The sequence below is a fragment of the Oncorhynchus mykiss genome, chromosome 9 (genome assembly GCF_057628025.1).
Source record: "Oncorhynchus mykiss isolate SJ-2025 chromosome 9, ASM5762802v1, whole genome shotgun sequence".
In the NCBI taxonomy this organism is placed as follows: Eukaryota; Metazoa; Chordata; class Actinopteri; order Salmoniformes; family Salmonidae; genus Oncorhynchus; species Oncorhynchus mykiss.
The window spans coordinates 66,213,541-66,228,726 of NC_143030.1; positions in this window are offsets into that span (position 1 = coordinate 66,213,541).

Below are 15,186 nucleotides of genomic sequence, written 5' to 3' on the forward strand. Positions count from 1 at the left end.
ACATCATGTTGTGGGGGCGCTTTGCTGCAGGTGCACTTCACACAATAGATGGCTTCATGAGGAAGGAATATTATGTGGATATATTGAAGCAACATCTCAAGACATCTGTCAGGAAGTTAAAGCTTGGTCGCAAATGGGTCTTCCAAATGGACAGTGACCCCAAGCACACTTCCAAAATTGTTGCCAAAATAGCTTAATAGCTTAAGGACAACAAAGTCAAGGTATTGGAGTGGCCATCACAAAGCCCTGACCTCAACCCTATAGAAAATGTTTGGGCAGAACTGAAAACACGTGTGCGAGCAAGGAGGCCTACAAACCTGATTCAGTTACACCAGCTCTGTCAGGAGGAATGGGCCAAAATTCACCCAACTTATTATGGGAAGCTTGTGGAAGGCTATCCGAAACGTTCTGACCCAAGTTAAACAATTTAAAGGCAACGCTACCACATACTGAGTGTATAGTGGTGATCCTAACTGGTCTAAAGCAGGGATTCTGTACTAGGATTAAATGTCAGGAATTGTGAAAAACTGTATTTGGCTAAGGTGTATGTAAACTTCCGACTTCAACTGTATATAACTTTGAAAAAAAATAAATGTCCTCTCACTGTCAACTGCATTTATTTTCAGCAAACTGAACATGTATAAATGTTTGTATGAACATAACCAGATTCAACAACTGAGACATAAACTGAACAAGTTCCACAGACATGTGACTAACAGAAATGTAATCATTTGTCCCTGAACAAAGGGGGGGGGGGGGGTCAAAATCAAAAGTAAGTCAGTATCTGGTGTGGCCACCAGCTGCATGAAAAACTGCAGTGCATCTCCACCTCATGGACTGCACCAGATTTGCCAGTTCTTGCTGTGAGATGTTACCCAACTCTTCCACCAAGGCACCTGCAAGTTCCCGGACATTTCTGTGAGGACTGGTCCTAGCCCTCACCCTCCAATCCAACAGGTCCCAAATGTGCTCAATGGGATTGAGATCCGGGCTCTTCGCTGGCCATGGCAGAACACTGATATTCCTGTCTTGCAGGAAATCATGCACAGAACGAGCAGTATGGCTGGTGGCAATTACATATACACAGAATGAATCATACCTTGATTACAAATGATGTCATAAAGGAAAACGTCCCTAGCGGACAGAACAGATATGACAGCTGGTTACATAGTGAAAGAGCGGGAAGACTTGAAGAACAAGGGGAGAAGCGATGTCTCTATTGGGCCGTAGGCAGCTACTCTATCGTAAATACAGAATCTTATGCATTCTAAATTACCGCCCATTTGGAAAACGAAAATACAATAAATATTTACTCTGAGCTGCGCTTCAATAGGTTGGTGGTAGATGGAAGGCCGTGTTGCCCAACAGAGTCCTTTGTCAGAAGAGTGTCTCTGGTGGTGAGCGGGATACGTTGTAGTGTCGTCGTTCTGTGGTAGATGGGATATTCTGTCCGTCCTTTCCTAGCCCACGTTTACAGCGGCCGCTCTAACTCAACGGTTAGGAGGTATCACTTTTGTAGTGAATAAGAGTTCAAAGTTCATACCATTCGCAACCAAGGTTGGTTGGCTTCGTTCTGTAGTTATCTGAATCCTTCTGACATCGGATCGTCATCCTAATGTACCCAGAACATGAGGTTACATTTTCGTCAAGGGCTTATATAGTGAAGAGAGAAGGGTGTGTTTCATAGTTTGTAGCCCATGTCTCTTCACAGGGGTGGGCCACTGATTGAGCAGAGCCCTAACCTCATGAAAACCCAATTCTCTCATTTAGAAGCTAAAATTACATTTAATATTTTCAGCAAATAATTGTATATTTAAACATTTGAATTTCACAACAATTCCATGTGAATCTGATAACTAGAATGTGTAGACTTTCCCAGATACAGTTTAGGTCATCCTGTCATCAGTCATAATGTCTCAGATGACAACCGAACTGACATCATATTCATTCAGTACCAACGCATATTTTCAACTGGTTCCATTACCAAAACATGGTTCCTTTCCCTCCACTTGTTTGATGTTCCCAGACTCTCTGTTTAACAAAGGCTATTCAAGAGTCCCTCTGTAGAGTCAAGAGAGAGGGAAGGGAGAAAGGTATTTATGGGGAGGTCATAAACCTTACCCACAGGCCAACGTCATGACAAAGGTGAACCTACGCCCCAGTCTGAGGTCTTGAGCACTATGGAGCAGGTTTTCGTCAAGGATCTCTCTGTACTTTGCCACTCTAGCATAAAGGCCTTATCTGTAGAGTGCTGCAGAGATGGATGTCCTTCTGGAAGGTTCTCCCATCTCCATAGAGGAATTCTGGAGCTCTGTCAGAGTAACCATTGGGTTCTTGGTCGCCTCCCTGACCAAGGCACTTCTCCCCTGATTGCTCAGTTTGGCCAGATGGTCAGCACTAGAGCCTTGGGGGTTCCAGATTTCTTCCATTTAAGAATGATGGATGCCACTTTGTTCTTGGGAACCTTTAATGCTGCAGAAATGTTTTGGTACCCTTTCAGATCTGTGCCTCTACAAAATCCTGTCTCGGAGCTCAACGGACAATTCCTTTGACCTCATGGCTTGGTTTTTGCTGTGACATGCACTGTCAACTGTGGGATCTTATATAGACAGGTGTGTGCCTTTCCAAATCATGTCCAATCAATTGGATTTACCACAGGTGGACTCCAATCAAGTTGTAGAAACATCTCAAGGATGATCAATGAAAACAGGATGCACCTGAGCTCAATTACGAGTCTCATAGCAAAAGGTCTGAATACTTATGTAAATAAGGTATCTGTTTTTATTTTTAATACATTTGCAAAAATGACTAAAAACCTGTTTTCACTTTGTGATTATGGGTATTGTGTGTAGATTAATGCGGGGGGAAAACTATTGAATCCATTTTAGAATATAGCTGTAATGTAACAAAATGTGGAAAAAGGGAAAGGGTTTGAATGCTTTCCGAATGCAGTGTATACATACTGATATATAACTAGTGAAGGTGAGGGCGACGTCAAAAACAATGATGCAGTCAAACTCACAGTGAGGCTAATATCTGTCAACTTTCTACTGTAGAAGCAATTGAGCGCACTCAAGAGTTCCTAGTAATAACATGTTTGCATGTTATCTAAGTTGTTGTGCTTGCTTTTCCGATTTTAAGATGGCTTGGTTTTTTTGTGTTGAGCTTCATCAAATTAAGCTGGTTTCTTATTTTTGGGGGGACTGCGTGTGTGTGTGCAGGTTAGGGGTTTCACACTGTGTGTGTGCGTGCGTGTGTGTGTGTGTGTGTGTGTGTGTGTGTGTGTGTGTGTGTGTGTGTGTGTGTGTGTGTGTGTGTGTGTGTGCGTGCGTGCGTGTGTGTGCAGGTTAGGGATTTCACACTGTGTGTGTGTGTGCGTGCGTGTGTGTGTGTGTGTGTGTGTGTGCGTGCGTGTGTGTGTGCAGGTTATGGGTGTAACGTGGTGTGTGTGTGTGTGTGTGTGTGTGTGTGTGTGTGTGTGTGTGTGTGTGAGTGCGTGTGTGTGTGCGTGCGTGCGCGCGTGTGTGTAGGTTATGGGTGTAACGTGGTGTGTGTGTGTGTGTGTGTGTGTGTGTGTGTGTGTGTGTGTGTGTGTGTGTGTGAGTGCGTGTGTGTGTGCGTGCGTACGTGCGTGCGTGCGAGCGTGCTTGCGTACGTGTGTGTGTGCAGGTTATGAGTGTAACGTGGTGTGTGTGTTTGGTGTTGGCGGGGCTCTCTGGGTTGGTTTTATGAACAATAGGAGGATTCTCTCTCCTGAGACAGTTTTTTAAAGAGGAACAGCTGTAAGGAGTGAAGTGGATAGGGCTTAGAGAGGGAGAGAGAATCTGACCTCTTGTAATCAAAAATGTTATCTACGTAATCCCCCAAAGTAATTATTTATCATGAGGGCCATAAACAATAACTAGTCATGCTGCATACTCAAAGGAAGGTTAAAATCTCACCTTTCTGGAAAAACAGTTATAAATATCTGAGTTGTAGTCACTTTTGAGGACAAAAGCCAAGTACACAGTACAAAAATATGAAAATGTGAAACATTTTATGATGAATTTCCTATTCAACAAAGATGCATGAGTTAGGCTTGTCACCTTAACTGTAAAATACATATTTGTATGTTTAGTGTGAGAGTAAATGTGCATATTTTCTAAAGGTCTCTCTTGATCAAAACATCTGCACCCATCGCTGTGAACATCTCACAGAGCTCTAGCTTGGCTTCCAGAACTTGTTATGAACTCTCCTTTCATCTCATATTAATCTTGTCCGCCTACGACAAACATAACATGTTTTTTGTTTAAAATCTATACATTATTTTAGATTACTGGTTATAAATCGATCTCTGAATATGCTAACGGAATGAAACCACTCTCTCCTGCTGTGTTATGGTGTAAGGATGCTAGGCATTGTTAGTGGATGTGAGATAGGGTTCAGCCAGGAGTTAATGGACAGCCGGAAGAGCTGGTAGGAGGGACATCCCAGCTTCAAGTGGTGTCAGATTTAACACCCTGCTTCACACAGGCAGAAGAGACAAACTCCTGTGTCCGTGAAGAATCAGGTCTACTGCTCAATGCATGCCATTTCGATCTGTGGTGTACAGATATCGATTTATTAGAAAAATGTTGGTCAGTACCGGTACAAGAACCATGTTTTCCATCTAAGAGGTGGAGGGAGGAGGATAAAGAATGAAGTGAACTTGGATCTAGTCCTTCATGTTTTGGAAAGTCCATTACAGACGACTCCAAATCAATAAAACATGCAGGGCATGCATGTCAGAACGGAATAGATGCAGATTGAGAGAGCAAATAACTTGGACTATATTGCAACTTATTGATGGGCTCCATGTCAAGTGGCCAGCACTGTATGTTTAGACTACCATAATAATACCATAATCTTTCTCTCTTTCTTTCTCTCTCTCATAGGACCTGAGCCCTAGGACCATGCCTCAGGACTACCTGGCATGATGACTCCTTGCTGTCCCCAGTCCACCTGGCTGTGCTGCTGCTCCAGTTTCAACTGTTCTGCCTGTGATTATTATTATTTGACCATGCTGGTCATTTATGAACATTTGAACATCCTGGCCATGTTCTGTTATAATCTCCACCCGGCACAGCCAGAAGAGGACTGGCCACCCCACATAGCCTGGTTCCTCTCTAGGTTTCTTCCTAGGTTTTGGCCTTTCTAGGGAGTTTTTCCTAGCCACCGTGCTTCTACACCTGCATTGCTTGCTGTTTGGGGTTTTAGGCTGGGTTTCTGTACATCACTTTGAGATATCAGCTGATGTATGAAAGGCTATATAAATACTTTTGATTTGATTTGATTAATAATAAAGGTAACCTATTTGTTAAGAATACATTTAGATATTTACATTCAAAGGCAGTGCTGCCTTCCAAGAACATGATGCAATACCATGGTTGTTGCGTTGGTGAGGGCTACATTGTGTTTCCTTCCTTCCTGTTTGCCTCCGTCTTGCCTGACAGTCTGTTTCCCTCTGGTGTTGTCCGTAGTCTTCCCTCTGTGCCAGGAGAAGCATCAGGCCTTGGCAGGACCAGGGTTCCCTCATGCCTGCTCACCAGCCTCAATAGGGACAGGGCTGATTCAGGACTCTCCATTGCCCATCTGGATAGACTGGAGCCTCTCCATTGGCCATCTGGATAGACTGGAGCCTCTCCACTGGCCAGTTTTTTTGCATGGGTCGTCTCAACCTACCGCATCCTCCTATGTCGGCCTTCCGCATCTGTGGTCTTCTCACAAAAACTTCTGTAGTGTCCAAATGGTTTGACACACTAAGAAAGGGGAGGCTCTCTTTCGAACTCAATGATGTTCTCTGTTTTTCTCTACGACCCCTACAAGCCCCAATCTGTAAATATTTTTTGGGGATACCTACAGAGGTCCTAAGAATAGCAGGAAACAGGAGGGATGGGAGGTCAGCAGGATGATTGCGGGAGAGATCAACACGAGAGAGGGAGAGAGAGGAGGACCGGGGGTTTATCTGGAGGTCTTAGTCTCTCTGGTGTTTCCTCCTCTGGCAGCATGCCTGAGTACTCGCTGATGATCCTGCCTTGGAAAACAGTCCCCTCGCTCTCTGTCACATCCTGCTACACTCTCAAGCTGCTCGTCTCTCAGGCCAGGTCACACCCTGACTCTATTCCCGGTCTCTCCTCACCATTTCCCACTTCCAGGAATTCTGAGTTAGAATTCCATTCTAACAATCCTGGAAGCAGGAAAGTTGCCTCCTTTGTGGTCATAATCACTTTAATGACCGCTCTATGGTCAAGTTGACATTCCTTTTTGGAGGTCTCCTGATTACTCAAGGGGCAATTAATTACACATTAGTGTTGCTGTTGAATTCCACTTAATATCGAGATGTGTGATACCTTATTTTTTCATCTTCACAATCCGTAATTTAGACAAATCTGGAAATAAAATGTTCTTATTTTAGGACTATTACTTATCACTATTACACAGACCAGCAGGCCTACTACACGGATCAGCAGGACTATTACACAGACCAGCAGGCCTACTACACGGATCAGCAGGACTATTACACAGACCAGCAGGCCTACTACACGGATCAGCAGGACTATTACAGGGACCAGCAGGACCATTACAGGGAACAGCAGGACTATTTCACAGACCAGCAGGACTATTACAGGGACCAGCAGGACTATTACAGGGAACAGCAGGACTATTACAGGGCACAGCAGGACAACTACAGGGACCAGCAGGACTATTACATGGAACAGCAGGACAATTACAGGGACCAGCAGGACTATTACAGGGACCAGCAGGACTATTACAGGGACTAGCAGGACGATTTCACAGTCTAACAGGACTATTACAGGGACCAGCAGGACTATTTCACAGACCAGCAGGACGATTTCACAGTCCAGCAGGACTATTACAGGGACCAGCAGGACTATTACAGGGACCAGCAGGACTATTACAGGGACTAGCAGGACGATTTCACAGTCTAACAGGACTATTACAGGGACCAGCAGGACTATTTCACAGACCAGCAGGACGATTTCACAGTCCAGCAGGACTATTACAGGGACCAGCAGGCCTACTACAGGGACCAGCAGGACTATTACAGGAACCAGCAGGTCTATTACTGGGACCAGCAGGACTATTACAGGGACCAGCAGGACAATTACAGGGACCAGCAGGACAATTACAGGGACCAGCAGGACTATTACAGGGACCAGCAGGGCTATTACAGGGACCAGCAGGGCTATTACAGGGACCAGCAGGGCTATTACAGGGAACAGCTGGACTATTACAGGGACTCAAATCAAATCAATCAAATCAAAGTTTATTTGTCACGTGCGCCGAATACAACAGGTGAAATGCTTACTTACAGGCTCTAACCAATAGTGCGAAAAAGGTATTAGGTGAACAATAGGTAGGTACAACAGTAAAGACACAGGCTATATACAGTAGCGAGGCTATAAAAGTAGCGAGGCTACATACAGACACCGGTTAGTCAGGCTGATTGAGGTAGAATGTACATGTAGATATGTTTAAAGGGACTATGCATATATGATGAACAGAGAGTAGCAGTAGTGTAAAAGAGGGGTTGGCGGGTAGTGGGTGGGACACAATGCAGACAGCCCGGTTAGCCAATGTGCGGGAGCACTGATTGGTCGGCCCAATTGAGGTACTATGTATAGTATAGTTAAAGGGACCATGCATATATGATAAACAGAGAATAACAGCAGCGGGACTATTACAGGGACCAGGATCTGGAGCTTAAATAAGAAATGCTCTACAAATGGCCAGTTTAGTACATGGACATGGTCTTAATATAACCCTATTATTCCTCCTGTGCTCTGCTCTGGTCAAGCCAATCAAGAAACGACTCCAAGTCTCCTTTTAAACAGATTCGGTGAGTGAGTTTATAAGGATGAGCATAGGAGTGGTTGTACCTACTGTGACTATTAAAACCTACCCTAACCAGAAACCGTGGATAGATGGCGGCATTTGAGAAAAACTGAAAACGCGAACCACAGCATTAAACAATGGAAAGGTGACTGGGAATATGACCGAATACAAACAGTGTAGTTATTCCTTCCGCAAGGCAATCTGTCACGTTCTGACCTTAGTTCTGTTGTTATGTCTTTGTTTTAGTATGGTCAGGGCATGAGTTGGGTGGGTTGTCTATGTTCCTTTTTCTATGTTTTGGGATTTCTGTGTTTGGCCTGGTATGGTTCTCAATCAGAGGCAGCTGTCAATCATTGTCCCTGATTGAGAACCATACTTAGGTAGCCTGGTTTCACTTTTGAGCTGTGGGTGATTATTTTCCGTGTTTGTTCCACAAGAAACTGTTTTTCACTTTGGCGTTTATTGTTTTGTTCAGTGTTCATTATTCTTATTAAACAGTATGGACACTTACCACGCTGCGCATTGGTCCTCCGATCCTTCCTACTACTCCCCTTCGTCAGAAGAGGAGGAGGACAATCGTTACACAATCAAACAAGCAAAATGTCAGTATAGAGACAAAGTGGAGTCACAATTCAACGGCTTAGACACAAGACGTATGTGGCAGGGTCTACAGACAATCATAGACAACAAAAGGAAAACCAGCCACGTCACGGTCACCGACGTCTTGCTTCCAGATAAACTAACTCCTTCTTTGCCCTTTTTGAGGTTAATACAGTGCCACCTACAAGGCCCACTACCAAGGACTGTGGGCCCTCCTTCTCCGTGGCCGACGTGAGTAACACATTTAAACGTGTTAACCCTCGCAAGGCTGTCGGCCCAGGCGGCATCCCTAGCTGCGTCCTCAGAGTATGCGCAGACCACCTGGCTAGTGTGTTTACGGACATATTCAATCTCTCTCTATTCCAGTGTGCTGTCCCCACATGCTTCAAGATGGCCACAATTGTTCCTGTACCCAAGAAGGCAAATTTAACTGAACTAAATGACCATTGCCCCATAGCACTCACTTCTGTCATCATGAAGTGCTTTGAGAGACTAGTCAAGGATCATATCACCTCCACCTTACCTGTCACCCTAAATCCACTTCAAATTGCATACCAACCCAATAGGTCCACAAATGATGCAATTGCCACCACACTGCACACTGCCCTATCCCATCTGGAAAAGAGGAATACCTATGTAAGAATGCTGTTCATCCATTACAGATCAGCATTTAACACCATAGTACCCTCCAAGCTCATCATTAAGCTTGAGACCCTGGGTCTCAACCCCGCCCTGTGCAACTGGGTCCTGGACTTTCTGACGGGCCGTCCCCAGGTGGTGAAGGTAGGAAATAACATCTCCACTTCGCTGATCCTCAACACAAAGGTGAGCCCTCTCCTTTACTCCCTGTTCACCCATGACTGTGTGGTCATGCACGCCTCCAACTCAATCAAGTTTGCAGACGACTCAACAGTAGTAGGCTTGATTACCAACAACGATGAGACAGCCTAAAGGGAGGAGGTGAGGACACTCGGAGTGTGGTGTCAGGAACCTCTCACTCAACGTCAACAGAACTAAGGTGATGATCGTGGACAGGAAACAGCAGAGAGCATCCCCCTATCTACATCAACGGGACCGCAGTGTAGAAGTTGGATAGTTTTAAGTTACTCGGCGTACACATCACAGACAAACTGAAATGGTCCACCCACACAGACAGTGTAGTGAAGAAGGCTCAACAGCACCTCTTCAACCTCTGAAGAAATTTGGCTTGTCACCTTAAACCCTCACAAACTTTTACAGATGCACATTTGAGAGCATCCTGTCGAGCTTATCACAGCCTGGTACGGCAACTGCACCTCCCACAACCGCAAGGCTCTCCAGAGTGTGGTGCGGTCTGCACAACACATCACCGGGGGCAAACTACCTGCCCTCCAGGACACCTACAGCACCCAATGTCACAGGAAGGCCAAAAAGATCATCAAGGACAACAACCACCCGAGCCACTGCCTTCTCACCCCGTTACCATCCAGAGGGCGAGGTCAGTACAGATGCATCAAAGCTGGGACCGAGAGACTGAAACACAGCTTCTATCTCAAGGCCATCAGACTGTTAAACAGCTGTCACTAACACAGAGAGGATGCTGCCTACATACAGACTTGAAATCACTGGCCACTTTAATAAATGGATCACTAGTCACTTTCATAAAGTTTACATATCTTGCATTACTCATCTCACATGTATATACTGTATTTCATACCATCTATATCAAGATACAACTCTGTGTCTCCTTTTAAACAGGGTAGTTCAGTGTTTGGAAATTGGAAACCATAACAGAACATACTTACAAAGCCACATATAGACAAGTCACCCTGCCAAGAGAGGAACACAGAGATGTCATTATCTAATCTACACAGCAATTGGAAGCAGTTGTCTGGAAATCTGGTGGGATAATGAGTGTAGAAGATCTGCTAAACAGATTGTCCATTGAAAACTCTGATCAAGTCTAGTATCCAAGGTAGGATGTCTAGTATCCAGTCCTATCAGTAGTCCTCCACCTCACTAGGTCAGTAGCCTAGTAAAGATAAATCCCCATAACCCTTTGCCCCTCTCAGCAGCCACACCAAAACTAGCCACAAGTTCAGTGTTGAGTGCTCCTGGCTGGGGGAAGGGTTGTGTGTGTGTATTATGTGTGTGTGTGCCTGCTCGGGTGTGTGTGTGTGTGCTCGGGAGTGTGTGCGTTTACAGGTGTGGGATGTTAATTTGATCAGGATTGTCGGAACAAAATAATCCTGCAGCAACAGGATTTGAACATTTTAGTCCATAATGTTGCTTGATCAGTGGTTAGGCTTTTAGCTGGACAAAAGTAGGCTACATGAAATGTGCAATACTGTTAAGATAACCGTGTGTTAGTGCAGGTTTTCACTTGAATTTATGTCAATCATGAAGCTCTTTGGCATTTCTTGCAGCATAGGAATATTCTCGGCAGCAAAAAAGTGATTAAATGAAGAACCTACATCTGTATGTGTGCTCGGGAGTGTGCTTGTGTGCGACCCAGTCTGGTCAGTATTAGAAAGTTAAGGATGCACAACCCCCCCACCCCTACCATGCATTGCCATTTCCAGATAATGAGAGAGGGTCCGTGGAGGGGTGGGATGGGGGTCAGGGGATCAGATTACCAAATCCCAGTCAGTCCCAAAAGAAAGGGAACATGCACAGGGACTTGATTCTGCCCCATCTGATCCGATTGTTTGGCAAGCAATTTTGCAGGCAATCCCCAAGAAAACACCAGTGTGGCTGCATTGCTTCCAGATGTGTCCTGCCTTTCTCTCTGCTAGGCTGGTGCACATCTATGTGTGAACACCCAGCAACAACAGCACATTCACAAAGAGAGAGAGAGAGAAAACACAGCACAACTGCTGGATCCCAATATACATATACAGTGGGGCAAAAAAGTAATTAGTCAGCCACCAATTGTGCAAGTTCTCCCACTTAAAAAGATGAGAGAGGCCTGTAATTTTCATCATAGGTACACTTCAACTATAACAGACAAAATTAGGGAAAAAAAAAATCCAGAAAATCACATTGTAGGATTTTTTATGAATTTATTTGCAAATGATGGTGGAAAATAAGTATTTGGTCAATAACAAAAGTTTATCTCAATACTTTGTTATATACCCTTTGTTGGTTATGACAGAGGTCAAACGTTTTCTGTAAGTCTTCACAAGGTTTTCACACACTGTTGCTGGTATTTTGACCCATTCCTCCATGCAGATCTCCTCTAGAGCAGTGATGTTTTGGGGCTGTTGCTGGGCAACACGGACTTTCAACTCCCTCCAAAGATTTTCTATGGGGTTGAGATCTGGAGACTGGCTAGGCCACTCCAGGACCTTGAAATGCATCTTACGAAGCCACTCCTTTGTTGGCCGGGCGGTGTGTTTGGGATCATTGTCCAGCCTTAGCTGAGACGACAAGCAAGTCATTCGTTTTTAGTTTTTACAGCACCTTTCATGTTGTGTATCTGCTCATTTCCCTCATTTTTTTTTAAATGGGATCTTGGCACATTGAATTCACTGCAGAGCTCTTGAAAGGATTTCAGTGTAGTGGGTTTCTAATGAAATAGGCCTGAAAGGTCCTGATTCCTAGAGCATGCCAAAGATTAAAGTTGGCATCCCTCAGGGCTTTTGGCAAGTCTGGGTTGCCTACTGTAGGCGAGTGAGAACATATTTGGGAGGAAATGCCCAGGTATTTCTTACAGTCCCCCTCCACTCTAGTAGGGTGCTGTAAATCACAAAGGTTTTGGCTATGTTGCCCACTTCACTAAAGTTACTAATGAATATAATTGAGCTTAGGGGCAATGAACCACAGTATTGGGCTTCTATCTGAATCCACGTTGACTCATGTCTGTTTGTGTTCCATGTTAGCATGTTGCGGATTTGGGCAGACCAGTAGTACAATTGAAGGGAGGGAATGGCAAGACCACCCTTAGATTCAGGTTTTGATAGACCACTCAGTCCACTCTGACCACTCAGTGGAGTTTACGGCTTAAAGTGGCCATGTGGACAGAGCTTTGCAGCTCCTTCAGGGTTATCTTTGGTCTCTTTGTTGCCTCTCTGACTAATGCCCTCCTTGCCTGGTCCGTGAGTTTTGGTGGCGGCCCTCTCTTGGCAGGTTTATTGTGGTGCCATATTCTTTCAATTTTTTCATAATGGATTTAAATGGTGCTTTGTGGGATGCTCAAAGTTTTAGATATTGTTTTATAACCCAACCCTGATCTGTACTTCTACACAACTTTGTCCCTAACCTGTTTGGAGAGCTCCTTGGTCTTCATGGTGCCACTTGCTTGGTGGTGTCCCTTGCTTAGTGGTGTTGCAGACTCTGGGGCCTTTCAGAACAAGTGTATATATACTGAGATCAGGTGACAGATCATGTGGCAGTTAGATTGCACACAGGTGGACTTTATTCAACTAAATATGTGACTTCTGAAGGCACCAGATATTATTTAGGGGCCTCATAGCAAAGGGGGTGAATACATATGCATTTTAAAAAATGTATAATTTTTTGAAACAAGTTATTCTTTTTACTTGTATTAATTCATTTAGAATTATATAAAATCCCCTTAGATATTCTCACAGATCAGATTTGCCCTAACAAAGAATCCTCTAAATGTTACTACTGATGGAGTCATGTCATTGAAAAAACATATTTCGATATACTGCAGGCGACATGAGTCTCACTAGTGTTGAGTAATGTGCTGTTAAAAGTGGTGTAGGTCTTATTTATTTAAAAAGCATATTGAAGTTAGAATGTTATGCTCTTAGTACTGTAGACTACTCCCGACCGTCACATTGTACAGCTCCATTTTTTCTGTTCCATCCTAACTGAAACCCTGAGGGTTTCGTTTATCATTTTTCTTGGAATAGAAACACCATAATATTAATCAAATTAATTAATACAAATTTCTTAAAATCAATCCCATATACTATGTTCTTACAAAAAAGTTTCAAATTCTCTAGTATAACCACTATTGAAGGCTATCAAATACTTCTCAAAGAATCCCTCTGGTGGTCAAACTAACACCACCTAGCATTAATGGTAACAATGGCTGACAATTAAATAACATGCCATAGAATTCTGCAGCAGCCCGCAAGGTGTGCTGCAGTATTGAGCAATGTTTAAAGGAGGAACCACTGTATATTCTGCTGTGAATCAAAAATACACTTGCAGATTTTGAATCTGCACGCTCTCTGCGTTCTGTCACTGTTGTCTCATTTTAGAAAGTTTTGTCAATTTGTAGAAAGAGATTTGCAAGTAAATATTTGATTTGCACTCTGCGGGCACGACCTTTTTTTTAGCAAATATAGCTATAGTTAATAGTTTTTATTTTCTAGAAACATTAGCAACACTGCAGCGATGATGGAGTTAGCTAGCTACCTTTCCCCCAGCAGTTTCAATTTAGTTAGCCATCTAGCTAGCCAATGGCATTTATTTAAACTTTATCAATCAGATGGTTAATTAGCAAAGATATATGTTTTCCCCTCACATCTGATAAAGCTAGCCAGTTGATAGCCTCTGACATTCATCCTAGCTTTACTATCTAATGCAATAACGGGTGTCAATGCAATGACTGGTCTAGAGTTCGTCTGAAATGAACCATTATATTTCACATGATAAAAAAACGACTGTCACGCCTTTTCACTCCCCCCAAAAATCAATATGCACAGAAAAAAGAGACAATTACCTTCAATTAGATCATTTTGGTTAAATGTATTCCTCCTTTCTTGCTCATGTGGTTGGCTACTTTCTGAAATTTTATTGAGGGAACAATCCAGAAATGTTAGGTGGCTGTTGTTTTGGCGGAGGGATCTCATTGGTCAGGAGCATTTTATTTATTTTACTAGGCAAGTCAGTTAAGAACAAATTCTTATTTTCAATAACAGCCTAGGAACAGTGGGTTAACTGCCTTGTTCAGGGCAGAACAACAGATTTTTACCTCGTCAGATCGGGGATTTGATCTTTCAACCTTTCGGTTACTAGTCCAATGCTATAACCACTAGGCTACCTGCCGCCCCATAAAAGGTGGACCCAGAGCACAAGTCAAAATTGGACTTTCGAATCTCTTTCTACAAATGCACAAAACTTTCTACAATGAGACATCAGTGACAGAACTCCAAGAGCAGAACTCCAAGTGTATTTTTGATTCACAGCAAAATATTCATAGTCGTAAATGGACTTGCAATAATTATGAAAATAAATGATGCTTGCAAATCTAATTGAATGTATTGAAATGTCATGTTACAAGTTTGCAACTGTTGTTACATCTTATACACAGCATGATACAAGCTTGCAAAATGTAATTACACATTTGCGAATTGTACTTGCAACCCCAAAACTCACGCAGTTCTGTCATCATTATAATCCCATAGATTTCAGTGAGTGTGTGCGTATGGAATATGTGAATATGGTTTTATGATTTCCGTGAGTGTCAAATAACATTTTATTTGTCACATGCTTCGTAGACAATGGGTATAGACTAACAGTGAAACGTTTACTTACGGGTCATTTTCCAACAATGCAGAGTTAAAGACTAGATTTTTTTTTAAATAAAAAATAGTGACACAGTGTATAATGAATAAAAATAACGAGTAAAAATAACATGGTTATATACAGGGAGGACCAGTACCGAGTCGATGTGCAGGTGTACCAGGTAATTGAGGTAGCTATGTACTGTACATACTGTATAGGTAAGGGTAAAGTGACTAGCAGCAGCGTGTG